We start from the raw sequence: 16,997 nt of genomic DNA, 5'->3' as shown, positions 1-16,997 counted from the left end.
GGGGAGGAACAAATACATCTTCGTCGATAGGAGCAGAGAGTCCCTCTGTCGGGGAAACTTATCTACTCCCATCCCCCGGCTGAGATTCTGCTTCATCCCCAGCACAGCCGTGTGTCAGTGAGAGCGAGGTTAGGGGGAGAGAGACGGGACACAAAGCCAGCCTCTCTGCCAGCAATAGCCAATCAGATCTGGCTTACTATCCAGCCAGGTTCCCGTCCACCCCTCACCGTTTAAGCATGTGGAGAGGACTTGCCGGGCTTCTACAAGCTTCCTGGTTTCCATGGCAACGTTCTCTGGGGCTGCTGCAAATATACTGCTGGAATGGCATACTCAGGATACTTCCTTTTCTTTATGGAATGGTAAGCTGACCAGTAGGGTCTGAGGTCTGCCGTGCATTGATTCTGGTCTGAGGTTTGTTGTGCGTTTGGTTCTGGTCTGAGATCTGCCGTGCATTGGTTCTGGTCTGAAGTGTGCCGTGCATTTGGTTCTGGTCTGAGGTCTGCCATGTGTTGACTCAGGTCTGAGGTCTGCCATGTTTTTGTTGTGGTGTGAGGTCTGACGTGTGTTGGTTCAGGTTTGAAGTCTGCCATGTTTTTGTTGTGGTGTGATGTCTGCCATGCGTTGGTTCTGGTCTACGCCCTGCCATGCATTTGTTATGGTCTGCGCTCTGCCGCTTATTGGGCTCTGCCCTGTATTGGTTCTGGTCTGCACTCTGCCATGCGTTGGGCTCTGCCGTGTGTTGGTTCTGCTCTGAAGTCTGCCATGCATTTGGTTCTGGTCTGAGGTCTGCCATGCATTGGTTCTGGTCTGAGGTCTGCCATGTGTTGGCTCAGGTCTGAGGTCTGCCATGTTTTTGTTGTGGTGTTAGGTCTGCCGTGTGTTGGTTCAGGTTTGAAGTCTGCCATGTTTTTGTTGTGGTGTGATGTCTGCCGTGCGTTGGTTCAGGTCTGCACCCTGCCATGTATTAATCCTGGTCTGCGCTCTGCCATGCATTGGGCTCTGCCGTGTGTTGGTTCTGGCCTGCACTCTGCCATGTGTTGGTTTCGGTCTGCGCTTTGTTGTGCATTTGGCTCTGCCATGCGTTGATTCAGGTCTAAGGTCTGCCGTACTCTTGGCTCTGGTATGAGGTCTGCCATGTGTTGGTTCTGGTATGAGGTCTGTCATGTGTTGGTTCTGGTCTGAGGTCTGTCGTGTGTTTGGTTCTGATCTGAGGTCTGCCATGTATTTGTTCTGGTGTGTGGTCTGCCATGTGTTGGTTCTGGTCTGCGCTCTGCCATGCGTTTGGTTCTGCCGTGTGTTGGCTTTGGTCTGTGGTCTGCAGTGCGTTTGGCTCTGCTGTGTGTTGTTTCTGGTCTGCGCTCTGCCATGCATTGTGCTCTGCCATGTGTTAGTTCTGATCTGCGCTCTGCCATGCGTTGGGCTCTGCCGTATGTTGGTTCTGGTCTGCTCTCTGCGATATGTTGGGCTTTACCGTGTGTGGGTTTTGGTCTGTGCTCTGCAGTGCGTTGTTTCTGTTCTGCGCTCTGCTGTGTGTTGGTTCTGGTATGTGCTCTGCCGTGTGTTGGTTCTAGTCTACCCTCTGCTGTGCATTGGTTCTGGTTTACGCTCTGCTGTGCATTGGTTCTGGTCTACGCTCTGCTGTGCATTGGTTCTGGTCTACGCTCTGCCGTGGGTTGGGCTCTGCCGTGTGTTGGTTCATGTCTGTGCTTTGCTGTTCATTGTGTTTGTGCTCGCTCTAGCGTTAATGCTGGTCTAAGGTTTGTAGCCTATTGGTGCTGTTCTGAGGTGTGCCATGTGTTGGTTCTGGTCTGAGGTCTGCCATGTGTTTGGTTCTGGTGTGAGGTTGGCCGTTCATTGGTTCTGCTCTGCACTCTGCTATGTGTTGATTCTGGTCTGATGTCGGCTGTGCCTTGGTTCTCTTCTGCACTCTGCCATGCGTTGGATCTGGTCTGAGTGCTGCCGTGCATTGGTTCTGGTCTGAGGTCTGCCATGTGTTTGTTCTGGTCTGCGTTCTGCCGCACATTGGTTCTGGTCTGCGTTCTGCCGCACATTGGTTCTGGTCTGACATCTGCCATGCGGTTGTTCTGGTCTGAAGTCTGCCGTGCGGTGGTTCTGGTCTGAGTTCTGCCGCTCGGTGGTTCTGGTCTGAGGTCTGCCGTGCGGTGATTCTTTATTGGTTCTAATCTGAGGTCTGTAAGTCCAGTTTACTTTTCGGCACATATAAATATGGACATGTTTTATATGTGCACCAGTTATTCATTTTTTTTTTTTTCACTGATAGTTGTGCTGCTAGTTGTGAGGTAAAAACATTAATATAATTAGTGAGTTTAACTTACTATTAGCACAACTATGAGTGTAAACATTGACATTGAACTAACACTATGGCACGCTATTGCTCATTGGCACCCGGTTATCTAACGTTTGCAAAAAATGGCACTTGGTGTGTAAAAGCTTGCTGACTCCTGGTCTAATTCAACTCACCTCCTGGGTGACACAGGACCAGGGCCGGTGCTAGCATACGGCTAAATAGAGGGCACCATGGAGGTTGGGCCTGTGTAGGCAAAAATCCTTTCACTGTCCAGGGGGCCCGTCCGCCTCTCTACCACAAAGTCTAGAGCCTCCTCTGGCTAAGTGTCTTTCACCCAAGCTGGGCTTTTGTCAGCATATAAGTCAAAAACACATTGAAAGGTCCTACAAGAAGAGATTTGTTCTAGGCTTCTGGAAATGGGGTGGCTATTTTGGAACTGGAGTTTCATGTACAACAAATTTTGAAATGCTACATTTGGCAATAATAACTTTTACCATATGTTATATTACTTATCACACTTGGCAATAGTACTTTACCAGCCCAAAGGTGAAGGCACATGCTGCATCTACTCTGCATGAGGTATTCATTATAGAGGCATAACCTACCTTGAATTACTGAGCCTGGTATTGAGGTGCACAGTGACAACCCACATATACAACAGATATTGTCTTGTTCTTTCGTTTCATGACCACAGCCGGAACACTTCATTTTCTATGATGTATTTTCATAAATCTATTGCACAAGATGAAAGATCATTACCATAAAGAAACAGAAGAAAGGTATAGTTCTACCCTAAAGGAAACATGTCATAAGAAAAACATGAAACGAAAACTAGAGTCTCAAAAATACTTGTAACCACGATCAGCTTATTGCACAGAATCTGAAAGCCTTAGCGCACGTTCAATTTAAAACAGCTAAATAGATTCCACGTGCATCAAATAATAATAAAATAAACGGTGTACAAAGTCTTACAATTCATTTTTCTTAGAAAGCAGCCACAGCCTGAGAATAAAGGCCTGTCCCTTGCCAGCATGCTGCAGATGAGGACCTTTGCTCTGTGTGAAAGCAGCCATATCTCTGCAAAGGTCTAACAAGTCACCTGCTGAGTCACAGCTAGAGCTCTCCAATCAGCAAGGAGTATTGATTATAGGTGTGACTCAGCAGGGGGCATGTTAGACCTCTGTAGAGATACCACTGATTCCACACATAGAACAAGGGTGCTTTTCTGCAGCATGCTGGCAATGGACAGACTTTTCTACTCAGACTGTATCCTCTTTCTAAAGAAAATTAACTGTTAGACTTTGTACGCCTTTTGTTTTGATGCAACTAAAAAGATTTTAGCCAATTTAAACTGAAAGTTCATTTGGGCTTTAATAGTACATGTAAATCAGAACTCCAGCCAAGAATAACAGGATACAACGAAATAGATCAAAAAACAAAATAACAAATCCAGCTTTTAATGCAATACTTATATAGTTACATAGTTAGTCAGGTTGAAAAAAGACACAAGTCCATCAAGTTCAACCTATAGAGATATGAAAAAAAAATAGTCAGCTTAAATTCAAAGATTTCCCCTGCAGTACTTTTTTTCTGCTGCTAGATGTCCTCGGCCATTTCTACTGAGCCCAGGCCGCCCTAGACCCACCCCCATCCTGGGACTGGATAGTGAAAGGAGAAGCAGCACAGTGATGAGTTCCTCTCTCTGTCACTCTTGTTTTCTTTTCCTATCAGCATGCTCCTTGTCAGAACATGAATTGATTGACTCCTGCTTCGGGCAAGCAGGGCTAAATGTAGAGCGGGTGATTTCATTTTGAACAAGTGACAAAATACTTGTAATTAGTCTGCTAGTCCACCCACATCCCTTCATGTTCCATTAACCCCCACCCGCTGCGTCCCTCCCTGTTGTGATTTTCGCGTTCCCCGCTCTTCTGAGGGATGCGGGACCATGGCAAATTAGTTAAGGATGGAGAGCAGGGAGCAGACTGGAGAACGTCCATTCTCCGGGCTGCTCATTGTGAACAGTGGGGTAGGAAAGCTGTACTCGCAGCCTCCCTGTCTCAGCTGTAACAGGAGTTCCGGCACAGTGGTGTACTCAAACTCCTATATTGAAGGTGACAGGTTGCATAAAGAGAACCTGTCACCTCCAAATGCTATTACATAGGGGCTTGTTTACTGGTGTGGCGGACTGGCAGTGTTATTTTGTTATATTCACACTGAAAAGAACTAAAGAAACTGTGGAAAGAGGGTTATATTATAATCCTTCTTTGGTGTGGCAGTGTAATTCTAACTTAAAACAACACTGTCACACCATATAACCCTCCCTTTCCCCAGCTTTCCTTGGTGTGGCAGTGTTAAAGTAAATTATTAGGCCTCATCCACACAGAGTGTTCTAGGATTCCTGCAACAGAAACACATGGATTACTGCAGCAGGGATGCCAGGTGTACCGTTAATGTTGTTTGTTTACCTACGTATTGTTCGCTTATTTACTGCTACTAAGGTTACCTTAGCAAGTCAGTCTTATTTATGTTCTATTATACAGTATTGTTCATGTTGTGAAGGCTCTCTTTAATTATTGTTCCACAAACAAGAGTTTCAAAGGCACATATCATTAAACCACCACCCAGAAACGGAGCTCTCCCTTTTTCAAGCAAAAATCAAATGAAAGTCCCCCCCCCTCCAGGGAAATTTTCCCTCTAAAAGCAACCCCTCCTAAAATCACTCTTATCTACTGCTTACTCTATCGCCCATACATTTCTACACCCCCCATTCTCCTCTGTACTCCCTGGTCCAACTCTCACTTGAAAAATCCTCCCAACAAAAGGAACCCCCTAAAGCCAACATCCGCCGCTCATCTGTGTACTCCTTTTCCACTACTGCCCCTCTCCTCACACTCAAAAACAACACAGCCACCTAACTCCACCTTACATACAAACATATAATGCAGCCACTTGCCCCCTCCTCCTAACACTAACACACAATTATTCTTATTACTTAAATATTTGTAATACTTATTATTCTACATAATGTGCCATGGACATACTGGAAACCATTTTTATTCTTTATATTCTATCAGTATATAAGGTGAATTTGAGTTCATGGTTTCTGGACAAAGACTCTAACATCAGCCATTCTTAAACCCTTACCACATACATTCCCAGGTTGTAAATTCTGGTGGTACCAGACAACAGCGAGGAGATAAGGACTGACCATGGTACCAGACTGTGTTTGACTGTACGATTAATGGAGAGGCCATGTCTCAAGCTTTACAAAGGACAAAGAAATACCATGATATATTTTTTTCTTCTTTACAACATATGAAAAAAACCTCATTTTAAAAGTTACCTTCTATACAGTATTATTATTTGGGATAGGAATGGTATAACCAATAATTTCAATTGTATTATTATTGAATAAAACATTCAAATATTTGCTTAATTTAGTAATTTTATATATTTTTTAAATAATTTTATTTTAGTGTATTTTATCCTAAAAAGACTTGTTTGATAAACAGTGGCACAAATACTGTGCAACATAAAAAATTGCAACTAGCATCGTTTTATTCTACAGGGACTCTGTTTTCAGAAAATATATAATTGTTTGGGGGTCTGAAGCTGTTTTCTAGCCAAAAATTCAGATTTTATCATGTGTGTACAAATTTGAGAAATTGCTCCTGGCAGCAGGCGTTAAGGAAAAGTCTAAAATTATTCAGGGTCCAACAGTGCCCTTTTCAGGTAATTACGTATATTTTTAAGAAAATGTAGACGCTTCCTGACGTCATAATTCAGTCAACATAGGGCACATTATTCAAACCGGAACTGTGGCTCCCCAAGAGAGGCGCATACCGCTGGGCGCCTGTCACTGGCGGAACTACCAGGGTTGCAGCGGTCGCAGTTGCGACCGGGCCCTGGCGTTCCGCCACTTGGGGGGCCCAGCAAGGAAGTAGAGGGTTCCTCCCACATAGTTCCGGCTCTGACATCACATCCTACAGGTACTGAGCGAGGACATAGAGACATCTAAATATTAATATATAACGATTTTATTTTTTATATATATATTTCAGATTTTAGTACTTATTTTATTTTTATTTTTTTTTCCATATATCTGCGGCACTCGCTGCTGATTTGGCCCACCTAAGAGTGCACACAGCCCACCTGAGAGCCGCATAGCCCACCTGAGAGCCGCAAAGCCCACTCCTCACTCTCTCCTTTATATTCTCCACACACAAAAAACTGCCGTGCGCAGGGCTAGAGTGTTCGGGTTTCACTTGAAGAAAATGTGGCAACCCTATCTCTGCTGCATTATGAAATTGCCTCTGGACTGACTGTGTCTTACCTAATCTTACAAAAGGTGGCCATACACTTTACAACCATCGCAAGACCTTAGTCTTGCGGTGGTTGTAAAGTAAATCAAAAAATGTACGATCTGCCCATCTTGGACAGGCAGATCGTACTCTCGATCATCGCAAGCCCGCCCCCTTGAGGGGCGGGCTTCCGATGACCGCAATGCTGAACGGGCAGTGTGCACGTGCGCACACCGGCCCGTTCGACATTCGTCTCCCGAGCACCGTTCAAACCAGCCGAAAATCGTACGATTTTCGGCTGGTTTTCTAGCGTGCTCCTTAGACAAAAGACGTACGACCGTACAGTAGAAACGGTCGCACGACTTCGTTCACACTGCTCGATTCTCGGACAATCGCGGGGTTTCCCGCGATTCTCGTACGAGAATCGAGCAGTGTATGGGCACCTAAAGAGCCTCTTTTAAGGTGTACTTACAGTTTACTATATAACAAATGAGCATAATTATGTCACTTCCCTTTCAATCAGCATATTTACAGTTTACTATATTATATAATGATGGGACTTACCTTTCAATCCTCACCTTGGTTGCGGCATGTCATTAAAGCAAACAGTCGATCTCTCCCTTACCACGACAGCCTGAGCTCACACAGACTGACTGAGTAAAATGGAACTATCTGCTCTGACTGTTTTGTATTGGAAACTGTTTCACTTTCATTTCTCAGCTCTGTCCCGCCCCTGGGTGCAGCATTTCTGTGCAGTTCCTCTAAGACAGGGGTGTCCAAACTTTTTTCAAAGAGTGCCAGATTTGATGAAGTGAACATGCATGAGGGCCGTCCATTTTGCCTGACATTCTTTGAACCATTAAAATGCAAATTAACTATTTTATGCAAAGTTTAACATACGGCATACTTTTCATTTCATCACATGGATGACAAATCCAAACGGGTGTTAAATCACTCTGCCTTTCATTCTTCAAACTCCACCCCCTCCCCTGTCACCTCTGCCATGTAACCCCTGGTACAGCTGATACCCATGTAAGAGGCCCCCCAGACCCCTCACATGGGTACCGGCCATACCCCCCTGATGACGGTGTTCTATCAAAGTTTGTGGCTACGTTAGAATGTGTGACCGGTGACGTGGCCACACGTTTTAACGTAATCCCGCCCAGTTTTTTGGCGGTGGAATGTGTGACCGCCAATAGGTCAAGCATTCCAACGCTTTCTCAGCTGTTCCAGGGCAGATCGTCATCACAGATCGTATGTGCAGGAGAACCGATCTGCCCTGGAACAGCTGAACAGCTGTGGGGCCGTATTGAACCAGAACACGGGCCGCAATTGGCCTGCGGGCCGGACTTTGGACATGACTGCTCTAAGACATCACTGTTCAGAAAAGAACGTCTTTGGCTGCTTTATGTCAGGGTCTCTCAGCTTGTACATACCAACAGGGTCATTCACAAAAGGGTGAAGAGTTTGGAGACGACAGGAGAAGTGAACAATCTAGGAAAACATAGCTGAGTTGGAAAAATTCTCTAATTCAGCTCACTTTCCAGTTCAGCTATGTTGTCCTAGATTGTTCACTTCTCCGGCCTTCTCCAAACTCTTCACCCTTCTGTAAATAGTCCTGCAAATGATCCCTGCTGTTTATGGCCTGTCACAAGTGCTAGGTTCTATACTCATTTTACCAACCATTCCTTATGCTTCTAAATAGCACTGTTAAAGGAAAAGTCCACATTTAATGCAGAGCTCCGGGTAGAAATTCCGGGTAACACCACTGTAAAGCTGCCCATACACCTTACAACCATTGCACGACTTTCACTGCGCGATGGTTGTAAGGTGATTAAAAGTTTGTACGTCCTGCCCACGGACAGGCTGATCGCACTTGCGATCATCGCAAGTCCTCCCTGCTGAGGGAAGGGCTTACAGATGATTGCACCGGTGAACGAGCAGTGTGCGCTTGCGATCGAGCTACCGATCGAGCTACCAACCTAGCGTGCACGTAATACGAAAGTCGTGCGCACAGTAAATGCGGTCGCACGCTGCCCATACACCTTACGATTATCGTACGATCGCGGGATCACCCGCGATTATCGTACAATAATTGTCGGGTGTATGGGCAGCTTAAGGGTTAAGTGTTTCATATTTGCCTAGGGACAAAAATAGTAAAGTTATACTCACCCGATCCTCAGAGATGGTTGGCTCTTAGACCAGTCCCTGGAGTCTCTCCCTCCGCTGCAGCCGTCTAAGGTCCCTGAGTCATCATGTTCTATGCAAAGTGTATACAACGTGAGGACACCGATGGGCATGCAGCGGAGGAGGAGAGAGTGCTGTCACAGCCAGCCATCTCAGAGGATTGGGTGAGCCTTTCTGCTGCCTGAGGCTACAGGGGGGTGGAGGCTGAACACCAGCCAGAGCATCCCGCTCAGCTACAGCCAACCAGTGATGTCAATGGTTGCCAGGAGGTGGGCGGGAAGCTGGCCAGAGAGTCCCAGGTTGCTAAGTGTTGGGCAGGGAGTCGTGTATGGCCATAACACATCTCCTCGCCTGGCTCTTAGCAACCTGGGACACTCTGGCCAGAAAGGGGGCGGCAGGCACACAGCACACATTGTGCAGCAGAGCTCTGCCTGCCACCACCCACGTGACCCAAATACATGCCCCCTGACGTTATAGCCTTAGGCTGCCTCATTATAGGGATGGCCCTGCAGGTGAGAATAACTTTACTTTTGACCCTATGCAAAAATGAGCACTTAACCATTACAGTGCTGGGTTAGGCCCACTGCAAGGGGTAATACATTTTTTACCAGTGACATGCTGTGTTTTCTGTGCTGGGTGAGGCATCCCCCGTCCCCACATAACTGTGCAGAGTGCAGTAGTGGAGTGTGGGCCATTGCCATGGCACAATGTGAGGTAGAGTGTGTTTTTTGAGTGAAGAGTGTGTGCCAATGCAGTGGTGTCAAATAGGGTAATGCGTCAGTGCAGTAGCAGCGCATGGCATAGTGCAGGTCAGTGCAGAGAGCAGGATCATTGTGGTCAGTGTAGTGCTGTCAAGTGGGGTTATGTACATCAGTGCAGTGGTGACAAGAGGGGTCATGTGGTCGGAGCAATGGTTGGAAACGGGGCTGTGTGCATGGAATCCCTTTCTTCCTTTACAACTGACATACTTATGGCGAGAGTGAAGAAGTGCGCATCAGTGCAGTAATGGCGAACAGGGTAGTGGCAGGGCCATTCCCACTGGTGCAGAGATAGTTCAGAGATCACATTCTCTTTTCTGGACATAGCAGCCCAATTCTTTCAGCAATGAAATCAATGTTTTATGACCTAGCAATAACGGAGGCAATAGCTAGAAAATTACAGCATTGAATATCCATGTCAGGCTCATATTTTCTGAGGTCTTGTTTTCCAGGGCCATCCTCGCATCTACTTATTTCAACCATGAATATCATTCCATCAGCACAACAGGAAAATGACAACATTCTACAGGCAGTGGAAGCACAGCGCTGCCATACACCTAGGAGTCCATGTAAAAAACAATTTGCAGAATGTTCGTTCTGATCCAAGAGCCAAAAACAAATGTTCTAAGTATATTTCTATTTTAGGTCGAATGTTACATTTTGAAAATACTGCATTGTGGCCACTAGATGGAGCGGTTGAGCATAGTAAATACATGCTTATCTCTTACGCTTTCTGGCTCCATCTAGTGGCCACAATGTGGTATTTTCCAAATGTTACATTCGTCCTGGAAGGAGTATATAGTAAGAACGTTCATTTTGGGCTCCATTCGCACAGAACAAACGGTCAGAGATATTTGTAGGGCAATGGTTCTTCGAAGTGTTTGTAAAAGGAACCCCTATAGTTCTGAAAGAGAAAACACTCTCGATTAGGGATAATGGCATTAGCGTAGATAGGGAAAACCCCCCCTCCCCACCGCTGTCAGTTTTAGCATGGTTAGCTGCTGGAGCGCACTGGATCGCATACAGTAAGCCTCCCTGTGTTCTGCATGCACTCTTTTTTGCGATTGCGCCAGACTGGAATGTGAATATTGCTGTGCGCATTCTGGTGCGGCAAACGCACTGCAGGCCGGTAGGCGGCGTGCCTACGGTACCATTGACTTAATGCACCAAAATAGCCCCTCCCACCCCAGAAGGCAGGGAGGCTTTCAGTATGCAATCCAGTGCGTTCTAGCAGCTACAAGTGCTGGTACGCACTGGAATTGGTGTGAACGTACCCTTAGGCCCCATTCACACCTATGCGTATTGTAATATGCGCGTCTGTCGCGCGACCGTCACGCGGTTTTTTTACCGCGATTCGCGGTAAAAAAGTCGCGCGACCGTCGCGCGATTCCAAAGGATACTTGGCAGTATACAAATGGAAAACGCCCTACAAAACGGACCAATACGCAGCAAAAAACGCTCCGGGACCTTTTCATGCGTGGGCCGTTTTGTAGTCAGGTGTGAATGGGGCCTTAGTGTTAAATACCAGCAGGGGACAGAGATCTGTAACTCAGTGAGTTTTTAGGACCGGAAAGGTAAATATAAATTTTCTCTTTTTACAGCTTGGCTTTATCTTTGTTTCCTGTAGTTAGTGAGGTTTGCTGGTGCCACTGACCACCCTTCTGAGCCTGGCATTTGTGGGATAGGGGCACCTCCTTTCAAGACATGTGACAACTACTGCACGGTATTAAACACCTGACAATAAAAAAACGAAGTTGATGATTAGACTCCAGGGAACTTCAATCCCAGTCCTCTTACGTGCATTTGCAGATTATGGAAGGTGTCTAACCTTAAAAGAGCTGTCGAGATCCACCCAGCTGCGTGAATGACAGCTGGCTGTGCCTATCTAGAGGCAGATCCAGCTGTACCCGCCCCCCTCCCCATCCGTTCCTCCAGTCAGCACTGGAGGATTGGAGCAGGGGGGAATCCCTGTGGGGAGCTGTGACTGACAGTCACAGCTCTCTGCAGGGAGATGATCGAGAAATGAGCGAGTGACGGTATGTGTTCCTGATCTATTGAGCCGACGTGTGACAGTTTCATTGTCACGCGTTGGCTCGAACTTTGAGGATGAGTGATATTCACTCACTTCATAGTTCCCGTTTAAGATCAATTATTCCAAATCCAATGCATTGAATGTCTCCCTGTCTTCAACCATGGTGGACTCTTGCCGTAGTAACTTTGCGTTTTCTCGGCAACCTTTGTGTTTCAAATACTTGGGCATCCAACTACCGTCTTCCTTACAGGAGTTTTACTCGCAAAACTATCTCCCACTGCTCTCGTCACTCGTGCGGACCTTAAGAGTTGGGATAAATCTAATTTCCCCTGGTTTGGTAGGGCAGCTATTGTAAAAATGAACGTTCTGCCACGCCTCCTATACTTCTTTAAAGGCTGTCCCCATCTGGTTGCCTCTGGGATTCTTTTCTTCAGTTTTGGGACAATAAATCTCTGAGAGTGAGCCTACAGTCCCTCATGCGCCCAAAACATCTTGGTGGCATTGGTTTACCGGATCTTCATAAATATTATTCTGTCTATCACCTATCTAGAATTCTGGACTGGAACGTTCATGCGGATCTTAAAGAATGGGTTCCACTGGAGCACTCCTTCTCGTCGACCCCGGTACGTTCCACACCTTGGCTCCAGAAATACCATAACCCCAACCCTCTTCAGGACCATCCTTTGATCGGAGCGTCTCTCCGCCTATTCCACACTGTATGTAAACTCTGTTTCAAATTAATCCAGCCTTTATCCCTGGGATGTCGCCCTCTTTTCTCAAAACTTGGTGGGCCTCTCCCGACCTGGATGCGTCCACCTTCTTCCACCGTACTGTTTTCGCTCCCTATATAACCTGTGGACCATGAAACTTCGGTCCTTGCCTTCCCATGTCCTCCCTATTAGGGATGGTCCGCCGGTTCGATTGGAACATGAGTTCGAATCGAACATCGGCCCTTATCAAGTGTTCGCCTAACGCCAAACTTTTTGGGATGTTCGCGGTCTGTTTGACCGTTCAACGTCCCATATATCAAAGAGCCCTCTGAAGCTCTAATTGGTTAAAGACTTGCACCTGACCACGGGTCAGGTGCAAGACTTTGCCCAATCGGGGCTCAGTACTCATTTGGAGCCATGATAGGGCAAAGTCATGATCACTCTGCCCAATCATGCCTCGCCTATCAGATGCCGGCTAACTACACAATTAGGCGGAGCTAGCTGTTACCGCTAGCTCCGCCCAATTGTTTATGTTTTGCCGTCATCTGTCAAAATTCCATTATGCGGGGAGCAGACGGGACGGCAACCGGCTGGTTTATTTTATTACTTTTATTTCTATTTATTTTTTATTGTTTTATTTTGGACAACGCTGCGTGGACAACGCTGGACGCAGGGATTGACCATGGATTACGTTGGTGGGTCCATTTATTTTTTTTTTTAAATAAAAGACTTGTCAAAAACATGTCTTTGGTTTTTTTTTTCAATTAAAGGATTTTATCAAAAGTCTGCACTTTTTAATAACTATTTAATTTAACCCTTTAGCCAATGGGTAGGGGTACAAGTACCCCTTACTCATTCACAAGGGAGGGGGGCGGCATCTGGGTGGCATCTTAATTAAAGGGGTCCCCCGATGCAAATAAGTCCGCTTTCCCGCAGACCCCCACAACCACGGGTCAGGGTTGTGGGGACGACACCCTCCCAGTGCCGAGAACATGTGGTCTGGTGTGGGAGGGGTGCTCGCTTGTCCCCCCCCCATCTTTCCGGCCCTGCCAGGGCCCATGATCGGATCAAGGGTCTGGTATGGAATTTTAGGGGGGGGACCCACATTTCCCCCCCCCCCCCATTTTTGGGGGTGGGGTTCCTCCTTAAAATTCCTACCAGACTTTAAGGGCCTGGCATGACTTTAAGGGGGAACCCCACACACTTTATTTTTTTTACATGGGGTCCCTCCTCACTATTCCTACCAGATCTTAAGGCCTGGTATGACTTTGAGGGGGAACTCCACACACTTTTTTTTACATGGGGTCCTCCTTAATATTCTTACCAGACCTTAAGGGTCTGGTATGACTTTAGGGGGAACCCTACACTTTTACAAAAATATAAAAAAAATGGTCCCTCCTAACATTCCTACCAGACCTAAAGGGTCTGGTATTGTTTGGGAGGGGCAACTGCACACTTTAAGAGTTAAAAAAAAAATAAAAAAATTGTATTTTTAGAAATGTCAGTTTTGCTGCAGCAGGTTCTTTACATCCTACAGATCCGCCACTTCACAGGCAGGTTAAGGGGACCCCACAGGCACGATATTTTAAGGATTTTTTCATTTTTATTCTTACCCTTTAAGTGGTTAAAATCACTGTTCCTTTAAAAACTTTTTTTGTTTGTTTTTTTCATTGATTCCTGTCCCCCAGGTCAGTACCCGGACCCCCATACACCTTTTATGGACAATAACTTGAATATAAGCCCTCTTAAAGAGGACAATTATTTCCAAAAGTTCGACCCCCATTGACTTGCATTAGGTTCGAGTTCGTATTCAAACTTTTCGGTTTGTGGTTTGTATTATTCATGATTGCTATATTTCAAAATAAAATGTATTTGGAAAAAAAAGATTCCAGGGAACGTTGAACAGGATGAGACATTCACATGACTGAACTTTGAACAGAAGTGATGTCATTACATTGATGATCATCTGCTCCACTTAGCAGACACCGGCTTTGCATTGAGACTATGTCCAGCAATATACTGCAAGCACTGGCCTTCTTTAGCTGGAAGCACATGCTGATATTTGTATAATTTAACACAAGCTAACAAATGACATCACAATGTGTGCAGTTCACTACACAGCAAAGAACAATTCACACAGATCTGAGGATCAGACAAGTACAGCTCATGATATTCTGCATTAGGGATCAATTATTAGTGACACATGAAGCAGCAGCACAGGTTAGATGCACACTGACAAATCCACCCACCAGGCTATAGAAAATGCACAGCATCCAGCTGGCAGCACTTCCGTCTTCACATGGAGGAGAAAAACACTTTGGATCAGGCGATCATCCAGCAGCCAATCAGCCCTTAATATGTAAATTCATTGTTCAGAAGTAATCCTACTTTATTAAAGGGACATACGTTTTATAACTTTATAAGCTGAAATTGGAAAAATACAAATTAGGGCCGATTCACATCACGTCTAACACAATGACAAGCTGAAATGTATTGTTTACACTGGGCCCAGTTCACACCAATCAAGTAGAATCAAGTGCGCTGAGTAAAAATGGAACATGCTGCATTGAAATGCAATGTGCTGCAGCTTGGGCAAAAATAAATAAATCTGTATCAGAACTGCCTTTTCTTCACTCTCCCTTTTGTGTCTTTGTCCTTCATTAAAGCCTTGGGCCTGTGACTTTCTTCCACTTCCCTTATTCTCTTCCCTTATTCCTCTTCCCTATCCACCATCATAACTGTTGCTTGTTGAAGGTTAAATGTTGCTGCCTTTTGTTGAGGCGCCATGCAGAGTTATGGGCGCCCGGGGCAGAACATTTTTTTCGCCCCCCCCATATTATATAAACATCCAGTGGAACCCTCCACCCCCACACATATAAACAGGCCCGTCTTTAATACTAATTGGACCCTGGGCAAGCATTTTCTTGGGCCCTAAAAGGCAATAAAACTCACAGTAAAGTGCAGTGTGTATGAGTATATCACAAAAACTGAGGCTAGGTTCAGATATGGGCGATCCCGGGGCTGCGCGATTGTGCACAATTGCACACAGCGATTGCCGTGCGGCCCCATTGATTTCAATAGGGTTAGAGCCACACAACAATCGCTACAAAAAAGGTACACATGACACATGGCTTTTTTAGCCCTGATCGTATTTAATTGCACGGCCAGTATTGCGGTGGGAAACCTCACGATCCGCCTGGCGTGACTGGGGTGCCATTAGAAAATAATGGCACTGCCAGTGCGATCAGCAGTGGTGGGCAATTATGTGACCAACAGATGTCCACATGGTCACACGGTCGCCCAGGTGTGAATCTAGCCTGACAGTAATGTGCAGTGTGTATGAGTATATCACTAAGCATCACAGCAACAAGACTCACAGTAATGTGCAGTGTGTGAGTGTATAGCAGAGCTCCACAGGAATACTATGCATATTAAGTTCCTGTTCACACCAATTGCGGTGCGTTCCAGAGCAGTAGCTGCTGGAACACAAAGCAATTGAACACCAAATTTCCCGCTATGTTCTGGGGCGGGAGGGGGCATATGGTGCATTGAAGTCAATAGCACCGCAGCCACACCTCCGTCTGCAGTGCAATCGGACGCATGGCAAAACGTTCGCACTAGACCGGAATGGAGGCAATGTTTTGCCATGCATCCGATCGCAGTGCGGGTGGGGGCGTGGCTGCAGTGCCATTGACTTCAATGCACAGCCACGCCCCCTCCCACCCCAGAACACAGGGGGAAATTTAGTGTGCAATTGCTGTGCGTTTCAGCAGCTACCGCTCTGGAACGCACCACAATTGGTGTGAATGGGCCCTAAAAGGTGTTTGAAATAAAAGTAAATATTATTTAAAAAATGATAGTTATGTACACACCGAGAAACATGAAATTATATTATCTAATATTACTAAGCCAATTAATTGTATTTCCTTCCACAGCATTTATTTATATTTGTTATTTTTTAATACACACCCACAATAAACAGAAAAATAAAATCTATATTCAGTGTCGTAACTAGAAACTTCAGGGCCCCACTGCAAGAAACCATGAAGAGCCCCCCCAACCCCCCTCCGCCATGGGAAGGCACTATAAACAGGCACCGTGTGGTTAACAGGAAGGCTGCCGAGGTCCCTACCAAGCATGGGACCTCAGGCAGCCACTTCAGTTTAAAAATTTAGTGCCAGTGTTCTGTCGTGCGCATTAACAAGGAAACCGCCATTTATTTACAAAGAATTAGTTTGTAATCGTTAATTGTGACCGTTAATAATATGCCGTCCATGGCAGTACATGATGGATGGCATATTATTAACGGTCACAATAAACGATTTTAAACTAAATACTTTGTCAATGAATCCCGGTTTCCTTGATAATACTGGTCTGTGCGCACGCGCAAATGCTGACGTTGGGAAATTCAGCTAGGTCAGCGTTCTTGACAGAACACCGGTATCTGTGCTTAGTATCGGGTATTTTCACAAGTAAGAGTACACGTGAAAATGCCCAGTACTGGCATTGTTGCATCCCTACTTAAAAATATGATGTATTGCTGAGACTTGTAGTCCTGCATAGTTGATGCTATTCTGCATTGCTGTAGAATCATTATACTGCTTTGCAGAATCCCACCAGCTAAGCAGGACTACAAGTCCCAGCAATTTATTATAATGAAAACCCCCCAGCTTCTCAGGCAAGTTCTGCGGGACCCCCTGT

The sequence above is a fragment of the Nanorana parkeri genome, unplaced genomic scaffold, assembly GCF_000935625.1.
Source record: "Nanorana parkeri isolate BGI_ZX_2015 unplaced genomic scaffold, ASM93562v1 scaffold179, whole genome shotgun sequence".
NCBI classification, from domain to species: Eukaryota; Metazoa; Chordata; class Amphibia; order Anura; family Dicroglossidae; genus Nanorana; species Nanorana parkeri.
This window is presented reverse-complemented; position numbering follows the sequence as displayed.